The 20,960-nt window shown below is 37.5% G+C and overlaps 1 long non-coding RNA gene across 1 annotated transcript; it reads left to right on the forward strand.

Annotated features, from left to right (window-relative positions):
• Positions 1-16,864: 16,864 nt before the first annotated feature.
• On the forward strand, positions 16,865-18,919 carry LOC127562188 (uncharacterized). Its single transcript, XR_007953628.1, has 2 exons — positions 16,865-17,645; positions 18,089-18,919. It is a non-coding gene; the product is annotated as an uncharacterized LOC127562188 (long non-coding RNA).
• The last annotated feature ends 2,041 nt before the right edge of the window (positions 18,920-20,960 follow it).

Here is a 20,960-nt window from a genome sequence, read left to right on the forward strand (position 1 = left end):
CAGGTACAGCTAGGCCACCTTCATTTGATTTTTTTTTCATTAGTTCCCTTGAGATTCTCGACTTTTTATTGTTCCATATGAATTTTGTTGTTATTTTTTCTAGATCAATAAAATATTTTCTTGGAAGTCTGATTGGTATAGCACTAAATAAATAGATTAGTTTAGGGAGTATTGTCATCTTTATTATGTTCGCTCGGCCAATCCAAGAGCACTTAATATTTTTCCAATTATTTAAGTCTGACTTTATTTGTGTGGAGACTTTTTTATAATTTTGCTCATATAATTCCTGACTTTCCTTTGGTAGATAGATTCCCAAATATTTTATGGTATCAACAGTTATTCTGAATGGAATTTCTCTTTGTATCTCTTGCTGTTGGGTTTTGTTGGTGATGTATAAAAATGCTGAGGATTTATGGGGATTTATTTTGTAGCCAGCTACTTTGCTAAAATTATGAATTATTTCCAATAGCTTTTTGGTAGAATCTCTGGGGTTCTCTAGGTATACCATCATATCATCTGCAAAGAGTGATAGTTTGGTTTCCTCATTGCCTACTCTAATTCCTTTTATATCTTTCTCGACTCTTATTGCCGAGGCTAGTGTTTCTAATACGATATTAAATAATAATGGTGATAGTGGGCAACCTTGCTTCACTCCAAATCTTACTGGGAAAGGTTCCAGTTTTTCCCCATTGCATATGATGCTTACTGATGGTTTTAAATATATGCTCCTGACTATTTTAAGGAAAAGTCCATTTATTCCTATGCTCTCAAGTGTTTTTATTAGGAATGGATGTTGGATTTTATCAAATGCTTTTTCTGCATCTATTGAGATGATCATGTGGTTTTTGTTTGTTTGGTTATTGATATAGTCAATTATGCTAATAGTTTTCCTAATATTGAACCAGCCCTGCATTCCTGGTATAAATCCTACTTGGTCATAGTGTATTATCCTGGTGACAATTTTCTGTAATCTTTTTGCTAATATTTTATTTAAGATTTTAGCATCAATATTCATTAGGGAGATTGGTCTATAATTTTCTTTCTCTGTTTTCAGCCTACCTGGTTTAGGTATCAGTACCATATCTGTGTCATAAAAGGAGTTTGGTAGGACTCCTTCAATCCCTATTTTTTCAAATAGTTTATATAACATTGGAGTTAATTGTTCTTTAAATGTTTGGTAGAATTCACATGTAAATCCATCTGGTCCTGGGGATTTTTTCTTAGGGAGTTGATTGATAGTTTGTTCTATTTCTTTTTCTGAGATGGGACTGTTTAGGATATTTACTTCTTCCTCTGTTAGTTTGGGCAAGCTATATTTTTGGAGGTATTTTTCTATTTCATTTAAGTTGTCGAATTTATTGTCATAAAGTTGAGCAAAGTAACTCCTAATTATTGCTCTAATTTCCTCTTCATTACTGGTGAGTTCTCCCTTTTCATTTTTAAGACTAACAATTTGATTTTCCTCTTTCCTTTTTTTAATCAGATTTACTAAGGGTTTGTCTATTTTGTTGGTTTTTTCATAGAACCAACTCTTAGTTTTATTAATCAATTCAATAGTTTTTTTACTTTCAATTTTATTGATCTCACCTTTTACTTTTAGAATTTCAAGTTTAGTGTTTGACTGGGGGTTTTTAATTTGTTCCTTTTCTAGCATTTTTAATTGCAAACCCAATTCATTGACCTTCTCTTTCTCTATTTTATACAAATAGGCCTCTAGAGATATGAAATTTCCCCTTATTACCGCTTTGGCTGCATCCCATACATTTTGGTATGATGTCTCATTATTATCGTTTTCTTGGGTGAAGTTATTAATTATGTCTATGATTTGCTGTTTTACCCAATCATTCTTTAGTATGAGATTATTTAGTTTCCAATTATTTTTTGGTCTACTTCCCCCTGCTTTTTTGTTGAATGTAATTTTCATTGCATCGTGGTCTGAAAAGGATGCATTTACTATTTCTGCCTTACTACATTTGAGTTTGAGGTTTTTATGTCCTAATATATGGTCAATTTTTGTATAGGTTCCATGAACTGCTGAAAAGAAAGTGTATTCCTTTCTGTCTCCATTACACTTTCTCCAGAGATCTATCATATCTAGCTTTTCTAGTATTCTGTTTACCTCTTTGACTTCTTTCTTATTTATTTTCTGGTTTGATTTATCTAATTCTGAGAGTGCAAGGTTAAGATCTCCCACTATTATAGTTTTACTGTCTATTTCTTCTTGCAGCTCTCTTAGTTTCTCTTTTAAGAATTTAGATGCTACCCCACTTGGTGCATATATGTTTAATATAGATAGTGCTTCATTATCCATGCTACCCTTTAGCAAGATATAGTGTCCTTCCTTATCTCTTTTAATTAGGTCAATTTTTGCTTTAGCTTGATCTGAGATCAGGATGGCTACCCCTGCTTTTTTGACTTCACCTGAAGCATAGTAGATTTTGCTCCAACCTTTTACCTTTAACCTGCATGTATCTCCCCGCTTCAGGTGTGTTTCCTGTAAACAACATATTGTAGGATTCTGGCTTTTAATCCATTCTGCTAACCGCTTCCTCTTTATGGGGGAGTTTACCCCGTTCACATTTATGGTTAGAATGACCAATTCTGTATTACTTGCCATCTTGTTAACCCCGGTTTATGCTTTCCTCCCTTCTTTCCCCTTTCCCCCCCTTCCAAGTATTAAGCTTGTGAGCAGCACTTGCTTCTCACAGCCCTCCCTTTTTAGTATCCCTCCCCCCGCCTTAGAGTTCCTCCCCCTATCTTACCCCTTTCCCTCCCAGTTCCCGTATTCCCTTCCGCTTAGCTTATTCCTTCCCTTTCCACTTTTCCCTTCTCACTTTTCAATGAGATGGGAGAAGTTTCACCATAGATTGAATATGTCTTAAGATTTTTCACTTAAAGCCAATTCTGAAGGCAGTAAGATACTCACTATATTCATCCCCCTCCATTCTTTCTCTCAGATATAATAGGTTTCATATGCCTCTTCATGAGATGTACTACCCCCACTTTACCCTTTTTCTGGTACAATGTCCTTTCCACATCAATTTCTAGAACAAGGTATACATGTATTCTTTATACATCTATATAGTCAAAATATAGTTCCCAAGATTAATCTTTACCATTTTAGATTTCTCTTGAGTTCTATATTTGTAGATCAAACTTTTTGTTAAGTTCTGGTTTTTTCATCAGAAATAGATGAAATTCGCTTACTTCGTTGAATGTCCATCTTCTTCCCTGGAAAAAGATGCTCATTCTCGCTGGGTAAGTTATTTTTGGTTGCATACCAAGTTCCTTAGCCTTTCGGAATATCATATTCCAGGCCCTTCGATCTTTTAATGTGGATGCTGCCAGATCCTGGGTGATCCTTATTGTGGCTCCTTGATACTTGAATTGGGTTTTTCTAGCCGCTTGCAATATTTTTTCTTTCATCTGAGGGTTCTGGCATTTGGCCACTATATTCCTTGGTGTTTTGATTTTAGGATCCCTTTCAGTGGGTGATCGATGAATCCTTTCAATGTTTATTTTTTCCTCTGTTCCTATGACTTCTGGGCAGTTCTCTTTGATAATTTCCTGGAAGACAGTGTCCAGGCTCTTTTTTTCATCATGTTTTTCTGGGAGTCCAATGATTCTCAGATTGTCTCTCCTGGATCTGTTTTCCAGGTCTGTTGTCTTCCCCAGAAGGTATTTCACATTTTTCTCCATTGTTTGATTTTTTTGGATTTGCTTGACTGATTCTTCTTGTCTCCTCGAGTCATTCAATTCCACTTGTTCAATTCTGATTTTCAGTGAAGTATTCTCTTCACTCACTTTTTTAAAATCTTTCTCTAATTGTCCAATTGAGTTCTTTTGTTCTGTGGAATTTTTCTCCATTTCGCCAATTTTGTTTTTTAGAGAGCTGTTTTCTGTTTCCAGTTCACTAATCCTATTTTTCAAGGATTTTACTTCTTTATCCACTCTCTCTTTAACTGACTTCTCCAGGCTCTTTTCCCATTTTTCTTCTAGCTCCCTTGTGAGAGCCTTTTTAATCACTTCTATGAGGTTCATCTGTGCTGAGGAGCAGACGATCTCCTCCTTTGGGGAATCACCTGGGGACTGCCTGTTTTTAGTCTCCTCAGGATTTAGAGTCTGCTCTCTATCTGTGTAGAAGCTGTCAAGGGTTAAAGTCCTCTTCAGCTTCTTGCTCATTCTGTCTATTAATCAGAGACAAACTACCGAAGAAAAACAGAAAAAACTGGAGTCTTTCTTTGGGGGAGGGGCTGGGTGTGTTATCGAGCTTCCTCTACAGACTGCAGGGGGCAGCAGTGAAGCACTAGCAGGACTGTGCTGCGCCTGCGCTCTGAGATCCCAAAGCGTGCTGAGTCACTGAGGGGGGGGAAGGGGGGGCGGCCAGGTCCTGAGAGACTCCAGCTGTTTGCGGTTGTGTTCTTCAGCCCCGGTGTTTTTAGCTTCTCTGCTGGGCTGTTGACTTGCTGCAGGTTCCAAACCTGTAGCGAAGCTCTCCCCGCAGAGACGGCTACGATCACTCTCCACCCCCTCTCCAGTCTGCTCCCGTGCTCTCACTGCCGCTGCCCGCCGCCTGCGCCCGATCTAAAACCGCCCCAGCCCTCCAGTAAAGACAGACCTTTCTTGGCGGATCTCAAGGATGGCTTCTCTTGGTAACTATTTGTGGGTTTTTTTCAGTCAAGCATTGATTCAGAGGCTTGTAATGAAGTGGATAGTGAGAGAAAGCGCGGAGCTTATGCAACTGTGAGCCTCCTCTCCGCCATCTTAACCGGAAGTCCCGCTTAATTTTATTTTTAAAGAATTTTTAAAGAATAATTTTCTCCAGTGAGCTTTTTACCTCCTTTCCCAATTGGCCATTTTTGTTTTTTAAGGCATTCTTCTTGTCATTAGATTTTTTTTTTGCATTTCCTTTTGCCCCTCTTTCAATTCTTTCCTTAAATTTTCCTCTGTCTCTCTAGTCACTTTTGAGCTCTTCCAAAGCCTAACCCTAATTCCAATTTTTCTTGGAAACTTTGGATGTAGGAATTTTGACTTTGTTATCATCTTCTGTCAGTATGTTTTAATCTTTCTTGTCACCACAATAACTTTCAATAACTATTTTCTGCTCATTATCCTAGTCTATTACTCCACTTTTAACTCTTTGTTAAAATAGGGCCTTGTTTCCAGGGTGGAGGGTGCACTGTCCCAAGCTTCATAGGTTTTGTGCAGTTGTTTTCAGAAATTATTCTAGGAATCTGATAATAAGCACTCTTTCCTGCTCTAGAGCTGTTATGTGTTATGTCTTGGTCCCAACTGTAACTGTAATATCTAGTATGCTGGCTGGGGGTAGGACAACGCTGACCAGGGATGCCATGGGACTACACATCAAACTCCTACTCTGTTGCCACAGTTCCTCTTCACTGACCTTCTAAGTCCTCTCTGAGCTGAGAAGTCCAGAAGCTTCCAGCACTGTTGCTGATTTAAGTGCCCCACCTCACTGATGCTTGGGTCTGAGCCAGAGATGGGGTCAGGGCTGAGGCTGAACTGGGACTGTATGTTGTGGTCCCACTCTGGTTCCAAAGATCTTTTTTTCTGATATTCCAGGTCCTCTTTAGTGTTTCTGGATCGAGAGATCTTAAGGTCACCTGTAATGCCACTGATTCAGAGGTTGGGACTTATTTTTTTTTTTTAAAGAAAAGGAAAAGACATTCATTAAGTCCCACTTTCTATTAGACTATAAGGATTACAAAAGATGTCTAAGTCATAGGAATAAATTAAGAGCTGAAGGGAATCCTAGACATCATGTAGCCACTTTTTCATTTTATATATGAAATTTGAATTCCAGAAAGGAAAAATGACATGCCAAGTTCATACAGGTGATAGAATTTAAACTCATATGTTTTGACATCAATTCCAGGCCTCTTTTCAGATTAAAATCTAGTTGCAGACACCAGGTACATGCCAATAAAACAAGTACTGAATAATGCAAGACAATAAAATAAGAATATTTTTGAATTTTGTTCCTTCTATAGACAAGCCCAGGATTTTGTGTTTGGTATTACACAGAAAAATCTCAGCTTCCCTACTCTTAGTCCATTCTTCTTTCTAATAGAAACTATCCAACCTGTTCTGAATGAGATATATTTTAACTTTTTGAGATACAATAATTCTTTAGGCCTCTTCTTAGCTTTTTTAAGTTTAGCTTTTCAAAGATCAATGAAAGAATAGTTCATAATATAAGAATAAGGAGTTCATCAAATAATGGGTGTGAAAACAGAAGCTTCATCTTGAGCTAGCTGCACCATGGCAATTGCCTTATGTTATTTTCAAAGTAAAAGATTTGGGTTAAATTGTCATACTGGTTTTCATCATTGGTTAATTTATATAGAATAGACAGAAGGAAACCTATCTCACTATATTCTCTTTTGCCAAAGAGAACATTAAATGTTCTCAATTTTGTAGCATATCTGTTAGTGCTATCACCAAACTTTGCTTTGTTTACTTATTGTATCTTCTGTTTTATTTGAAAAATGTTAGGATTTTTTGGGGGTGTCTACATTTGGAGTCCATGCTCAAAGTAAAATAGGGTTCTCTATGCATTTATATTTATTGTAGAATCATCCATAATTTGTACTTTTAGTAGATCACAATTTGTTGCACCAGAAATGCCAGTGTTGCCATTTATAATGGGAAAGATTGGCAAACTAATGTAACCTTCCTATATGATTTTGTCTACACATACTCCTAGCAGCATTCAAAACCTCCTCCTTGTACTTATTTTCTGTCTTTCTCCCTGAATACACACATTCAAACCAGTCATTCACTCAGGTGTTCCATGTTCAGATAGTATAAAATAATTTAACATTATTAGTAATCAGCACCCAAGGATGAAATGATTTAACATCACTAGTAATCAGTACCCAGGGATTAATTAAAAGCCCAATTGTAAATCTTGGATCTCTGCTTCATCTTTGTATTTTTGAAATATAAATGTTTTGTTTCTTCTCTAGCATCCAGTTAGATTAGGTTGTATGTCTACTAGTTAGAGGCTGACGTCTCATGATCTCCTTTTTATGTATGTAATAATTATGGAACCTAGAGAGATAATTCTAGTGATGTGGTGAATAAAGCATTGGCTTTTTGGCTAGTAGGACCTAGGTTTCAGTTTGATCTTCTGCCTTACATAAAATGGATGGTCTTAGCCTTGTCCTTAGAGATATGCTAGAAAAACCACTGTACATAACTCAACATAGTAGGTAGTCCTGCTAAGCAGGGAGTTGGGACTAAATTGGCAAAGTGAGTTGAATTCTCCCTTCCTCCTTCCCCAACTTAAGAGAAAGTAAAGGGTGGTCCTTTCCTTCTGAGGATTCAGGTCTTTGGCAGGGATTGGGTGGAGGAGTCATTCCACAGCTGTCTTTTATACCTGTTCCATAGAGGAGAAAAAGGATTCCAGCTTCCACAACCAGGATCCAAATTTGTATTCTCTGGGCATAAATCAACTTTGTTCTAGCTGCCTGAACTTGTAATAGCTAGAATCATAATAACAAGCACAAAAATTCTATTGCATGCCTCTGAGACACCACTAACATCATGCAAAACACATAATTGCCCATCTGTGCATAAGGTTTGGCTGGGTGCTCCCTACATGATTAGACACCATGTTTTCTAGAGACTTCTATTTTAAGGCATACATCCATATTGAAAACTAAACATGAAATAAAAGAATCTTGTATTTTTAGCACGTGCAAAGGAAAGGGCAAATGGGGCATGTTGAATAAAATGAGACCAATCACAATTAGATGTTTAAACAATGTTGGAGAGAGGAATTTCAGAAACTGTTTGAAAGGTAGAAGGAAGATAGTATGTATCTTTCCTTCCCTCTGAGCCGCAATCTTGATTGCGACCACTTTGATATACTCTCATTTAAATTCCTTAAAGCAAGAGATCTTTTCACTTTCATCTTGAAATCTTCAATGCCTGGTCCAGTGCATGGCACCGAGGAGGTGTTTAATAAATTCTTGAAAGTTGATTAACTAATTGATCCTTAAACTTTATAGTGTCCATACCCTGGCATTGGCATTGAATTGTAAAGGGGCTCCTAACCATTGTGAGAGAGTTTCAAGTATTCTTTGCATATGAAAGTTATTTTGGATGGAAAGATGGAAAGTTAACCATCTCATTTTCTGGGTCTGAATATTTCCCTTTAAACACTTCATAATCCATGTCTTCAAATGGATGAATAAGATACTCTTAGCTTCATCAATTTCCATCAACTTCATGAGTCTAATACCCATGTCTTGCCCTTGTCCTGCTGTGCCCAATTTTGTCCCATTTTGTTCATCTTAGTGTCTTTCTTCTGTGTTTCTAAAATGCACTGTTGCCTACAACCCAAGCATTACATATGTTGAGCTGGGAGGATGAAAATATTTGGGCAACATGGCACAGTAGAAAGAATACTGCTCTATGAGTTGCAATAACTGAGTCTGAGTCTAAACTCTGCCATTGGGTTATTATGTGATCCCAGGCAAGTGATGTGACATATCTGGGTTTAAATGTCATTATGTGTGTGTTTCCTAAAATTAAGTCCAAGGTGCCCAGGGCAATAGATAACTATTGCTAAGGCACTAGGAGGATAAAATGAAGGGCAAATGAAAATAGTAAATATAAGAAATGACTGGTCAGGTTGGAAAGATGGAAAGACTAAGGAAAGATGAGGGAAATTCAGTGAAGAGTCAGTAAGGAGAATATATGGATACTGGCTCAAATCCCCAAAGAAAGGTGGAGAAGAAATTATATTTGTTTCTCCAAACTGTAAAATATGGCATCTTAAGGAATTGTTCAACCAAGATTGTGAGAAGAGAGCAGTTTAAGTAAAAAGAAATGAGGAGGGAGAAGGAAAAGAAAAATGTTATTGGAAGAGGTAGGAAGCAGTCACAACTTGGAAATATGCACAATAATTCCATGTTGAAATCCTCAGTGACCTTGGTGACCATTATCCCACAAATACTTAAATCTCTAGATGCATATTATAGCAGTAATTAAATCTGGGGGAAGTATGTGAGTGTGCATGTACGTGTGTGTGAGTGTATGTGCATATGGGTGTTTAATAAAGTAGGCTTACATTCCTCTAAATATTTTTTTAGAGGAAAGTACATATTCCCTGAGCAAAGAGTATTCATTTCTCTATCTTCTCTCATTCTCTTGCAGAATCCACCAGCTAGGAAAGCCTGCTTATGGCTGCTAACCCTATATTATAAACACTAATGACTAATACCTCATTCTTCCACAAAATAATTGAAGCAAATAACATGTCACTAATCAAAATAATGAAATACTGATGTGGGTCACATAATTCAATGAATTTCTATAACACCTGCCTGGCTGTGACTTAAAATATATATGCTTTTAAGGCAGAACCAAAATGGTGGAGAGTAGACAAGACTTTGCATGAGGTCTCTCTGGCTTCCTTCAGAAAATCTTGTAGTTAGTATTTCAATTGATCCTTGAAGGAAGCCAGAGAAGCCAGGAGGGAGAGACAAAGATGAAGAGTATTTAAGATGGGGACAGAGCCAAGATGACAGAGAGTAGACAGGACTTTGCCTGAGCTCTTTTCCTGGCTTCTCTCAGAATTAACACTAGATCAAGCCTCTGAATGGATTTTGGAATTGCAGAACTCACAAATATTTGGAGTGTAACAAATTTCCAACATTAGATACCTTGGAAGGACTTTAGGAAAGATCTGTCTCAATTGGACAAAGGGGTACACAGCCAGTGAAGGTATAGTACAGGGAGGTCCATGGTGGCGAGGCCCATCATGAGAAATACAGTGGAGGAAGCCAAAATAAACAACAGCATTGGCTATTCTGACTTGATTTAGAAGGCCAGTTAACAGACTAGCTGTGGGATCGCTAATGCAACTACAGAAGACATCTAGTGAGTCCTTGAACTCCAGTACAACAGGCAGGACTTGGCCAGGCCCACCCAGCACAGGAAAGAAACCTGCAGCAGCACCAGTCCCAGCTCAGGGTGAAGCCCCTGTCATCCTGTAGAGGAAGCTTGGGCTAATTTCCACTATACCCTAAAAGCAGAACTCAACCTTTCAAAATGAGAAAAAAAAAATCAACAACAAAAACAAAAAAAGACCTCTGACCATAGATAACTATGGTTATGGAAGACAGGAAGGAACAGAACTCAACCTCTGAGAACACTAAAGGCAAATCGCCTCCAGATGAGGAGATGTGAACTGGTCTCCAACTCAAAAGGCTCTCTTGGAAGAATTCAAAATGGATCTTAAAAGATAGTTAGAAGAAAAATGGGGAAAGAAAATGAGGACTTTGCAGGAGAATTTGGAAAGGGAAACACAGAAATTGACTGAAGAAAATCACTTCTTTTATTTAATTTTTTTTTATTTTTCATAATTATAACTTTTTATTGACAGAACCCATGCCAGGGTAATTTTTTACAACATTATCCCTTGCACACACTTCTGTTCCGACTTTTCCCCTCCCTCCCTCCACCCCCTCCCCCAGATGGCAAGCAGTCTTATATATGTTAAATATGTCACAGTATATCCTCTAGGATATACTACAATATATGTGATCAGAACCGAACAGTTCTCATATTGCACAGGAAGAATTGAATTCAGAAGATAAAAATAACCCGAGAAGAAAAACAAAAATGCAAACAGTTTACACTCAATTCCCAGTGTTCATTCTCTGGATGTAGCTGCTTCTGTCCATCATTGATCAATTGGAACTAAGTTAGATCTTCTCTTTGTCAAAGATATCTACTTCCTTCAGAATACATCCTCATACAGTATTGTTGTTGAAGTGTATAATGATCTCCTAGTTCTGCTCATTTCACTTAGCATCAGTTCATGTAAGTCTCTCCAAGTCTCTCTGTATCTATCCTGCTGGTCGTTTCTTATAGAACAATAATATTCCATAACATTCATATACTACAATTTACCCAACCATTCTCCAATTGATGGGCATTCATTTATTTTCCAGTTTCTAGCCAAGAAAACACCTTCTTTAAAAATATTTGGTGAAAGAGAAAAAGAAAATAACTCCTTTAAAAAAAATAGAATTGATAAAATGGAAAAAGAGAACAACTTCTTAAAAAACAGAATTGTTGAAACTGAAAAATATCCAATGAACAAACAACTCTTTTAAAAGTACATTTAGTCAAATGCAAAAGGTGATAAAAAGAAAAGCTAACTGAAGAAAATCACTAAAAAATAGAATTGGACAAATGGAAATGAATGACTCAATGAAACATCAAAAGTCAATCAAACAAAATCAAAAAAATGAAAAAAAAAAGAAGAAAATTTAAATAATTCATTGGGAAAAAAAAAAACTGACCTGGAAAATAGATCTAGCAGAGGCAATCTAATAATTATTGGATTACCTGAAAATCACAATGAAAAAAGAACTTAGCAATATCTTTCAAGAAATCATCAAAGAAAACTGCCCTAATATCCAGTGGGTAAAATAGCCATTAAAACAATTCACTGATCACTCCCTGAAAGATACCCCAAAATGAAAACATCAGGGAATTTGTAGCTAAATTCCAGAATTATCACCTCAACAAGAAAATATTGCAAGCAACCACAAAGAAACGATTCAAATACTGAGGAGTCACAATCAGGATTACCCAAAACCTAGAAGCTTCTACTTTAAAGGACTGAAGAACCTAGAATAAATGTTCTGGCAGGCAAAAGCACTTGGAATGCAGCTAAGAATCAATTACCCAGCAAAACTAAGCATTATCTTTCAAGGGAAAAAATTCATAGTCAATGAAATAGGTTTTCAATGATTTTTGATGAAAAGACCCAGAACTGAATAGAAAATTTGATCTTCAAATACAGAACATGAGATAGGCATAAGAAGGTAAAAGGGGAAGAAAAAAAAAAAACTATGTTTTTTAAAGTTTAAGTTTTTCACATCTCTACATGAGAAGATATGTGTAACTCTTGAGAATTGTATCTCTGTTAGGATATACTTAGAGGGTGTAGTTATAAATTGACTTTAATGTGATGGCATAAAAAAGAAATGTGGTGGAAAAGGGATTGTACTGGAAGAAGAGAAAAGGGGAAGTAAAGTGAGATAAATTATATCAGATGAAGAGGGAAAAAAGACTTATTACAGCTGAGGGAAAGAAGGAAGAGGGATGAGCATTGTTTGAACCTTAAACTCATAGGACTTGAATCAAAGAGAAAATATACATATTTAGTTTGATATAGAAACATATTTCACACTATAGGGAAATAGAAGGAGAAAGGGGAGAGTAAAGGGGGAATCTAATAGAAGGAAGGGCAGAAGTAAAAGGAAAACAAATAAGAAAAGGGGGAGGGTCTGGGAAAGGGAGGGCAGATTGAGGAAAGTAGTGGTCAGAATCAAAACTTTGGTGAAGAGGGAAAGGTAAGAAGGAGAGAGGAAAGTATAACTTAGGAAAATAAGATGGCAGATAATACAGAATTAGCCATTTTAGCTCTGAATGTGAATGAGATGAAGTCCCCCATAAAACAGAAGCATATAGCATATAGTCAGAATCCTATAATATGTTATTTACAAAAAACACATTTGAAGGTAGAGAGATACATATAGAATAAAAGTAAAGGGCTGAAGCAGAATCTATTGTCCTTCAGATAAAAGCAGGGGTAGCCATTCCAATCTCCAATCAAGCAAAAATAGATCTAATTAAAAGAGATGAGGAGAGAAACTACATCCTACCATAGATAATGAAGTAAGATCAATAGTAAATATATATGCCCCAAGTGGTCTAGCCTCCAAATTTCCAGAAGAGAAGTTTAGAGTTACAAGAAGAAATAGACAGCAGAACTATACTTCTGGGAATCTCAAATTCCCTCTATCAGAACTAGAAAATTGAAAGACAAAATAAACAAGAAAGAAATTAAGAGGGAAATAGAATTTTAGAAGAATTAAATATGATAGAGCTTTGGAGAAAACTAAATGGGGACAGAAAGGAATATGCCTTTTTTCTTGGGAGTACATGTAACACACATAAAAAATGACCATGTATTAGGGCATAGAAACCTCAAAATAAAATGCAGAAAGGAAGAAATAGTGAATGCATCCTTTTCAGATCATGATGCAATAAAAATTGCATGTAATAAAGGCCAGGGGAAAATAAATTTAAAAATTAGTTGGAAACTAAATAATTTAATCCTAAAGAATGAATTGGTGAAATAACAAACCATAGAAAACATTGATAATTTCATTCAAGAGAATGACAATAATGAGATAACATACCAAAATTTATGGGATGCAAACAAAGCAGTTCTTAGGGGAATTTTATATCTCTAGATATTCATATAAATAAAATAAAGAAAGAGAAGATCAATGCTACTAAAAAGTTAGAAAAGAACAAATTTTAAAATTTCAATTAAATATCAAATATAAATTCTGAAAATAAAAGGAAAGGTTAATAAAATTGAAGCAAGAAAAGTATTGAACTAATAAACAAAACTAAGAGTTGGTTTTATGGAGAAAAAAAAAATAAACCTTAAGTTAATTTGATTAGAAAAAGGAAAGAAAAAAAATCAAAATATCAACATCAAAAATGAGAAGCTGAACTTACTACCAATGAAAATCATCAATTAGGAGCTATTTTGCCCAATTGCATGCAAATAAATCTGCTAATCTTAGTGAAGTATATGAATACTTACAAAAATATAGTTTGCCCAGATTAACAGAGGAGGGAAAATTATTTAAATAGTTCCACTTTAGAAAACAAAATTGAACAAGCTATTAATCAATTCCCTAAGGGAAAAAATCTCTAGGGACAGCTGGAATTACAAGTGAATTCTACCAGACATTTAAAGAACAATTTTACTATACAAATACTAGACAAATTATTTGCAAAAATAGGTAAAGGAGTCCTACCAAATTCCTTTCATGACACAGATATGGTACTGATACTTAAATTAGGTAGGATCAAAATAGAGAAAGAAAATTATAGCCACATTTCTATAATGAATATTCATTCAAAAATTTTAAATGAAATATTAGCAAAGGGATTACAGCAATTTATGACCAAGTTAGTACACGATGACCAATTAGTATTTATATCAGGAATGCACGGCTGGTTTAATATGAGGGAAGTTATTATAATACCAATCAAACTACCAAGAAATTACTGTATTGAATTAGAAAAAAAAAAGAAAATTTATTTGGAAGAACAAAAGTTCAAAAATTCCAAGGGAATTAAAGAAAAAAAAATGCAAAAAAAAAAAAAAAAAAAAAAAAAAGATGACTTAGCTATATCAGATCTAAAACTATATTATAAATCAGTGTCATCAAAACCATTTAATATTGGCTAAAAAAGAGATTAGTGGATCAGTGGAATAGACTAGACTCACAAAACACATGTATGCTAAACCCAAAGATTCCAGCTTCTAGGATAAGAACGCACAATTTGTGATCTTGTGATGGAGAGAGACATCTACAGCCAAGGAGAATACTGTGAGTATGGAGTATGGATCACAACATAGTATTTTCACTTTTTTTGTGTTGTTTGCTTGCATTTTGTTTTTTTTTTCTCATTTCTTCCCTTTTAGATATTATAATTTTAGAAATATATATAGAAGAAATGCACATTTTTAACATGTTTTGGATTTTGTGCCATCTAGGGCATGGGAGGAAGGGAGGAAAAATTTGGAACACAAGGTTTTGCAAGAGTAAATGTTGAAAAATTGTCCATGTATATGTTTTGGAAATAAAAAGCTTTAATTTAAAAAAAGAACTTACTATTTAAGAGAAATTGTTGAGGAATTGGAAAATAATATGGCAGAAACTAGGTATTCACCAACATCTAATACCCTATATCAAGATAAGGTCAAAGTGGGTTCATTATTTAGACATGAAGGGTGATACTATAAGCAAATTAAGAGAACAAGGGATAGCCTATCTCAGATCCATGAAGAAAGAAGAAATTTATGGTCAAAGAAGAACTAGAAAACAGTATGAAATGCAAAATGGGTAATTTTGATCATATTAAATTAAAAAAGGTTTTGTACAAAGAAAATCAATGCAGACAAGATTAGAAAGGTCACAGAAAACTGTAGGAAAAGTTTACATCCTAGGTTTCTGATAAAGACCTCATTTCTAAAATATAGAGAATTGACTCAGATTTAGAATACAAGTCATTCTGATGTGGGAAAGATTCCTTTCTAGATTCCCACCCCCCTCCTAGTGAATGTAATTACCCTTTAACTCACAAATCCTGGTCCCTTTGTATTCCAATAGAAGATCCAAGCCTGTCCCCGTCCCACCCAGATCTGAGCTACACCTAAAAGCCCCTTGAGCTAAATCTCCCATTATAAAAGGGACTTGCTGGGACACCCTCTTTACACAGGTCCCAAAGATGCTAGCCATATGAGGACCCTCTGTCCACTAGATGCTCTGTCCGGTTCCCTCATCTCTACCTTTACCTATCTCCTTACTTCCAAACCCAATAATAAACCTCTTTTATCAATCTAGCTCTTGGGCCAATAAATGCCTTTATTGGGGACTCCAACTGCTACTAGACCTAATTTACCTCTATATCCTTGCGGCGAATCCAAGGGGGGTTGCAGGGGAGCTTTACTTGATTTTCTGTACCCCAAACCTGCCACTAGACCTCAACTAAACCCTAATTTCACTTAGGTACCCTCAATCTAGACCTCAACATTTGGTTCCCTAACGAAACAAACACTGGAAGCTAGATAATTTGGCGACCAAACCGAACCCCAATCTTTTCAGGGCACTCGGAACCGATCTGGATTTTGAGCTGTTCAGGCAGTAATTCTTCTGGGAAGAATCTGCGTTCCTTCTTTCGTCTCATTTTACCTCTAAGGTAGTGGGAAGAATTTCTGTTTTCCATCTCACCCTACTTGCATTTCAGGTGAAAAGGCCTCTATTCTTACCAGGAAATCCAGAACTCTGACCAAGGTAAAAGACTTTTTTTCACCAATTTTTAAAACTTTGCTAGCAATCTGGACAAGCAGGCCAGGCCCCTCCCAGACCTTTACCTGGCTCTTAAAAGCCTCAGCTTCCAGCTCTCAGGAAGCATGCTCATACCTTTTAAAGCGGGACTCTGTTTCCCTGATTTGGTCATCCTGTGTTAGAGCAATGCTCCTCCCATCACAGCCTTTTAACTGTAGAAGCCTCAGAATTACGCTTTTGCATGCTCACTAGGCTGTCTACAAAGACTGGGGATGTTAAACTGCTCTAGGTTTTTTTTTTTTCCTTAGCCTCAGGGCACTACTTAAAACTTTTTCTCAGATGCCTGTGGAGAGTTAACCTAACTAAACCAGGATAGGTCTGTCTCTCACTTTCCTACCTAACCCTACAGGCTCTTTCGCTCCTAATTTTCTCCGTTCCAAGACCTTTTGCTCTTAGCACACTCAGTTCTATTCTTTTCTGGATTGGCATTCTATGTCCCTGCCAACAATAGAAGGATTCTTTTCTGGGCTCTAACCCTGGCCAGGTTGCCTCTTCAAGAAAGACCTTTGGAATAATGGCTGGGGAATAAAATTGAGTTCTTTGGCTTCTCTCTTTCATTTCTTGTTGAGCAAGAAATGAGTTAATGGGAGAAACTGAAGCCATTTAAAACTCAACTTCAATTCGGTGAACACCTTTAGGAAAGAAGTCTGTCTTTCCTGTTGTCCTTTACTCAAGCTCTCTAGACTTGTTCTCTGTGCTACACTACGGATCTAGAAGCTCAGGGGCTATAGAATGTGCATACTGTCTAGAGTTAAGCTAGGAGCTATTGAAATGGAGCCCTCCTAGGAGGTTTCCACTGAGGCAAACCCAACATAATTCCTTCTATAATGGGGAAGAGTCCAAATTCTCGGCATTATTGGCCAGGCTGTTAGGGAGCTCAACGCTCTGGGGATTCGTCTGTATAGTAGGGGACGCCCAATGGACGAAATCCTGTTTTTGGCAATGGCTCTGAAGAGGACCTTTGTGACACCTTCTAGAGACGTCTAGGAAGGTTACGTTATAGAATGGGAAAGTTTTTGGGTTTTGCAACGAATTAGCTCTCCCCACCCCCCCACCGCACCCCCATTCCTAGAGATTCTCCTTTAAACTATCTCTTAGTGCAGAGACACACTGGGCTTGAGAAAAATGCCTCAATCTCAACACCTGAACTCTGAATAGATTAGTTGAATCCCAATCTCTCTCTCCACCCACCAACTCTCTGGACTAGTCCATCCTCTAAAGTGCTTTTTTCTTTTGAATCCTAGGACTGATTAACACTTGTGCCCTCGGGCAAAAGCGGCGAGCCAAAACACACCCAGCACACTTGTTTCTTTTAAAGCTGAAAAACTCAACCTAATGAAACCTAGGACCCACCCACTGCCTCTATTTTTTTCCGAGGTCCAAAACTCAATGTTTCTTCCACTCTGCTGCTAACAGCGGTTGGTTTCCCTTTTACTTTCTAACTTGAGACTCTCAGTTCTCTTCTTCTCAGGGCAACTTCTGCCTCCTGAAAGAACACTCAGAACGGAGGTGCCTCTTCATACAAATCTCTCCCAGACTTAGGCCTGTAGGTGCCCCAGAAACCAGTCTCTGTCCTGAGTTCAAGCAGGAGGAACACTGGAGAAACTGCGTCAGCGAATACCACAGGGGCTGAATTGGCCCCCTGCGTCCTGCTCCCCGGTAGGGAATTGGGGTCTGGCCCTGTTTCCCCTTTTATCCCAGGACAGTCCGAACACTTCAGGGGCCGGTGAGCTGGGTTGGCAGTGCTGAAATACTTTACACTCCCCCTGACCCCTTCCACTCCCCTCTCCCATAAGAGTGGGGAAAGTGTGTGTGGGGGGGAGGGGAGGGAAGGCTCAGGATCTTTACTTATTGAGGAACAAACTCTTTTTTTTTTTTTAAAGAAAGGCAGCACAGTTAAACTGCATTCTTATCTTAACTAGATATCAAGGCCCCCAGTTTCCCCTGATTTCTTAGTCCACACCCTTTTATCCTGACCCCAGGAGAAATTAGCTTTCCTGGAAATTAAGAGTGAAAGGGCTAAATTCTAGGCTACTTAACACTTTTTACTATAGACAAATAATCTTTTACTCCCAGCATTTTCTCCTACTTCTCTTTGACAGTTAGATGGGCCATCAACATTCTTACGGGAAGCCCACAGAAGGGACCTGATGCATTTCCTGCTGTCGGCCATCTCCACCCTGGATGACACCCTGGTTTTAACCTGCTCCCAAGATCTGGGCTTCAAACTTTGGACATTCAACTGCCCTTCAACCTGGAGAACATGGGACAACTGACTGGGAATGACTGACTGGGACAAACACCCCTTAGATGCCCTACTGCCATCCCCAAACCCTACACCTCACGCCTCACCTCCTGGCATGAACCTTCAAATCTCTATGACCCTTGCCAGCTCGAAGCATTTAAGAGATCGACGCCCCTTTTCCAACATGCCTTTGGAAGTGACTGCTTGAAGGAGGGATCAAGAGGGGACCCCCGAATTTGGAAAATCCTGGAAAGAAAAAAATCTTCAATTCTGCCTCAATAAGAGACTTTGCTCCATGTCCTTTTTTCTTAAATGAATTTAAGTACCAATTGCTTGAGGTGGGAATGATGTGGGAAAGATTCCTTTCTATATTCCTACCCCCTCCTAGTAAATGTAATTACCCTTTAACTCTCAAATCCTGGTCCCTTTGTATTCCAATAGAAGATCCGGGCCTGTGCCAGCCCCACCCAGATCTGAGCCAACTTTGGGGCTACACCCAAAAGCCCCTCAGGCTAAATCTTCCATTATAAAAGGGACATGCTGGGACCCCCTCTTTACCGAGGTCCCAAAAATGCTAGCCATGTAGGATCCTCTGTCCACTGGACCCTCTGTCCAGTAACCTCCTTATCTCTACCTTCACCTATCACCTTACTTCCACACCTAATAATAAACCTCTTTTATCATTCTAGCTCTTGGGCCAATAAATTCCTTTATTGGGGACTCCAGCTGCTACTAGACCTCATTTACCGCTATATCCAAGCCAATCCATTTGTGCCCAATCCAAGGGGGGGTTGCAGGGGAGCTCTGTTTGATTCCCTGTACCCCAAACCTGCCACTAGAACTCAACTAAATTCTAATTTCATTTAGGTACCCCAAATCTAGACCTCAACAATTCTCCAATTAATAAATGATCAAAAGATATGAACAATTTTCAGACAAAAAAGATTAAAGCTATTTCTAGTCATATAAAAAAAAGTTCTGAATCAGTATCGATTAGAGAACTGCAAAAGGGAACAACTTTAAGATACCACTACACACCTCTCAGATTGGCTAAAATCACAGAAAAAGATAACAGTTAGCGGGGATGTGGGAAAACTGGGACACTCAATCATCCTATCAATAAAATCATAAGTCCAAATTTAGTCCCTATCTCTATTTTTATATCTCTGTAAGGTTAGATTAATAGATAAATTTCTCTCCTAAAGCAGAGAAACACTTCAGATGTAGAGATATTGATGAATGAGATGCTCAGTATTAGAGCATCAATGACAAAAGTCCAAATGAGATCAGTTCACTTTTTTCCTTCATTAAAAAGGTATGTTGAATGGAAATCAATGCTCAAGATTCAAGTGAATTTTCCTTCAAGACGCCTTTCCTGTTTTTTCTAGTTTAGTTCTCCACAAAATCACTTTGCATTCATTTGGCAAATTTTACTGACTAACCTATAAACCCGTTTACATCTCGTGAATTTCCTTCCATCCAGTAGAAGGTAAACTTTCTAAGGGAAAGTGCCATCTCATTTTTGTCTTGGTATGCCCAAGGTCTAGCACAGATCTTTGTACACAATAGTAATTAATAAATGCATATTGACTGGTGGATGGAAGGCATGGAGCAATTTACTAGTTTTATTAGATAAAGATGTTCTGTTGCACGATGACTTCAGTTAATTGGCTTACTTTATAATAATCATTTTTGCAAAACTGACATTTTAAAAAATATTTTAAAGGGAGATTAATATTCTTTAAAATAGATATGTAGGAAAATGTTAGCAACAAGATCAGTTAGTAGTCACCAACTAGTAGTCCGTGGCTGCATGCACACTACACTGATTGGCTCAGGGTGTGCCTACCCTATGCTAGCAAATGCCGGTAACCCATTGAACCCCATTCGTGATGAGGGTCCGGAATTGCAATTATTACCCATGACTAAGAATTTCCAGTAAGTGCGGGTCATAAGGTTGCATTGATTAAATCTCTGCCCTTTGTACACACTGCCTGTCGCTACTACTGATTGGATGGTTTAGTGAGGTCCTGGGATTGGCCCCGCTGCCTGGGCCCTGGCTGAGCGCTGAGAAAACAGTCGAATTTGACTATCTAGAGGAAATAAAGGAGTCAAATTGGTAGAAAAGAGAGTGCCCCCCCCCCCAAATGTTAATTATACGGAGAAAATCTTCCACGTTATTTATATATATTTTCTGCTAATCTAAAACTTCTTACAATGAGATACAAAAGAAAGTGTTTGCAATAAAATCTGAGGAGAACCATAATTTGGACTGAATGAGAGAATGCCAAATTAATTGCATTGTCTATTCATCAAATCCCATATTTTGGAAGAACACAACCAGAACAATGAAAACTATAGTGAGATCTAAAAGGTTTTTCAGAATTTCTGTTCAGTTTGTCTAGCATGTCTTTAAAGTCTGAATTAAAGTATTAAGAAAACATTTTTTTTTTTAAGGAAAGGCATGCCTTACTCATAAGGTCTGCAATAAGAGTCAGACCTAGAATACACAAGAGGATATAATTTAGGCTAAGTAGAAGAAGCTCATAAAGTTGATGTTGTCCAAAGCACAATGTTGAAACCCTTTTCTACCACATGTGTTGAAAACTGGATTGAATAAATGAGGCCCAAAATGAAATTTACAAATGTCACTAAATACACTGGGTTACACCCCTTAAACATCCTGGAAACCACATCAAGGTATAGATCCTTGCAAAAACACCAAAGAT

This window comes from Antechinus flavipes, chromosome 4, assembly GCF_016432865.1.
Source record: "Antechinus flavipes isolate AdamAnt ecotype Samford, QLD, Australia chromosome 4, AdamAnt_v2, whole genome shotgun sequence".
Lineage (NCBI taxonomy): Eukaryota > Metazoa > Chordata > Mammalia > Dasyuromorphia > Dasyuridae > Antechinus > Antechinus flavipes.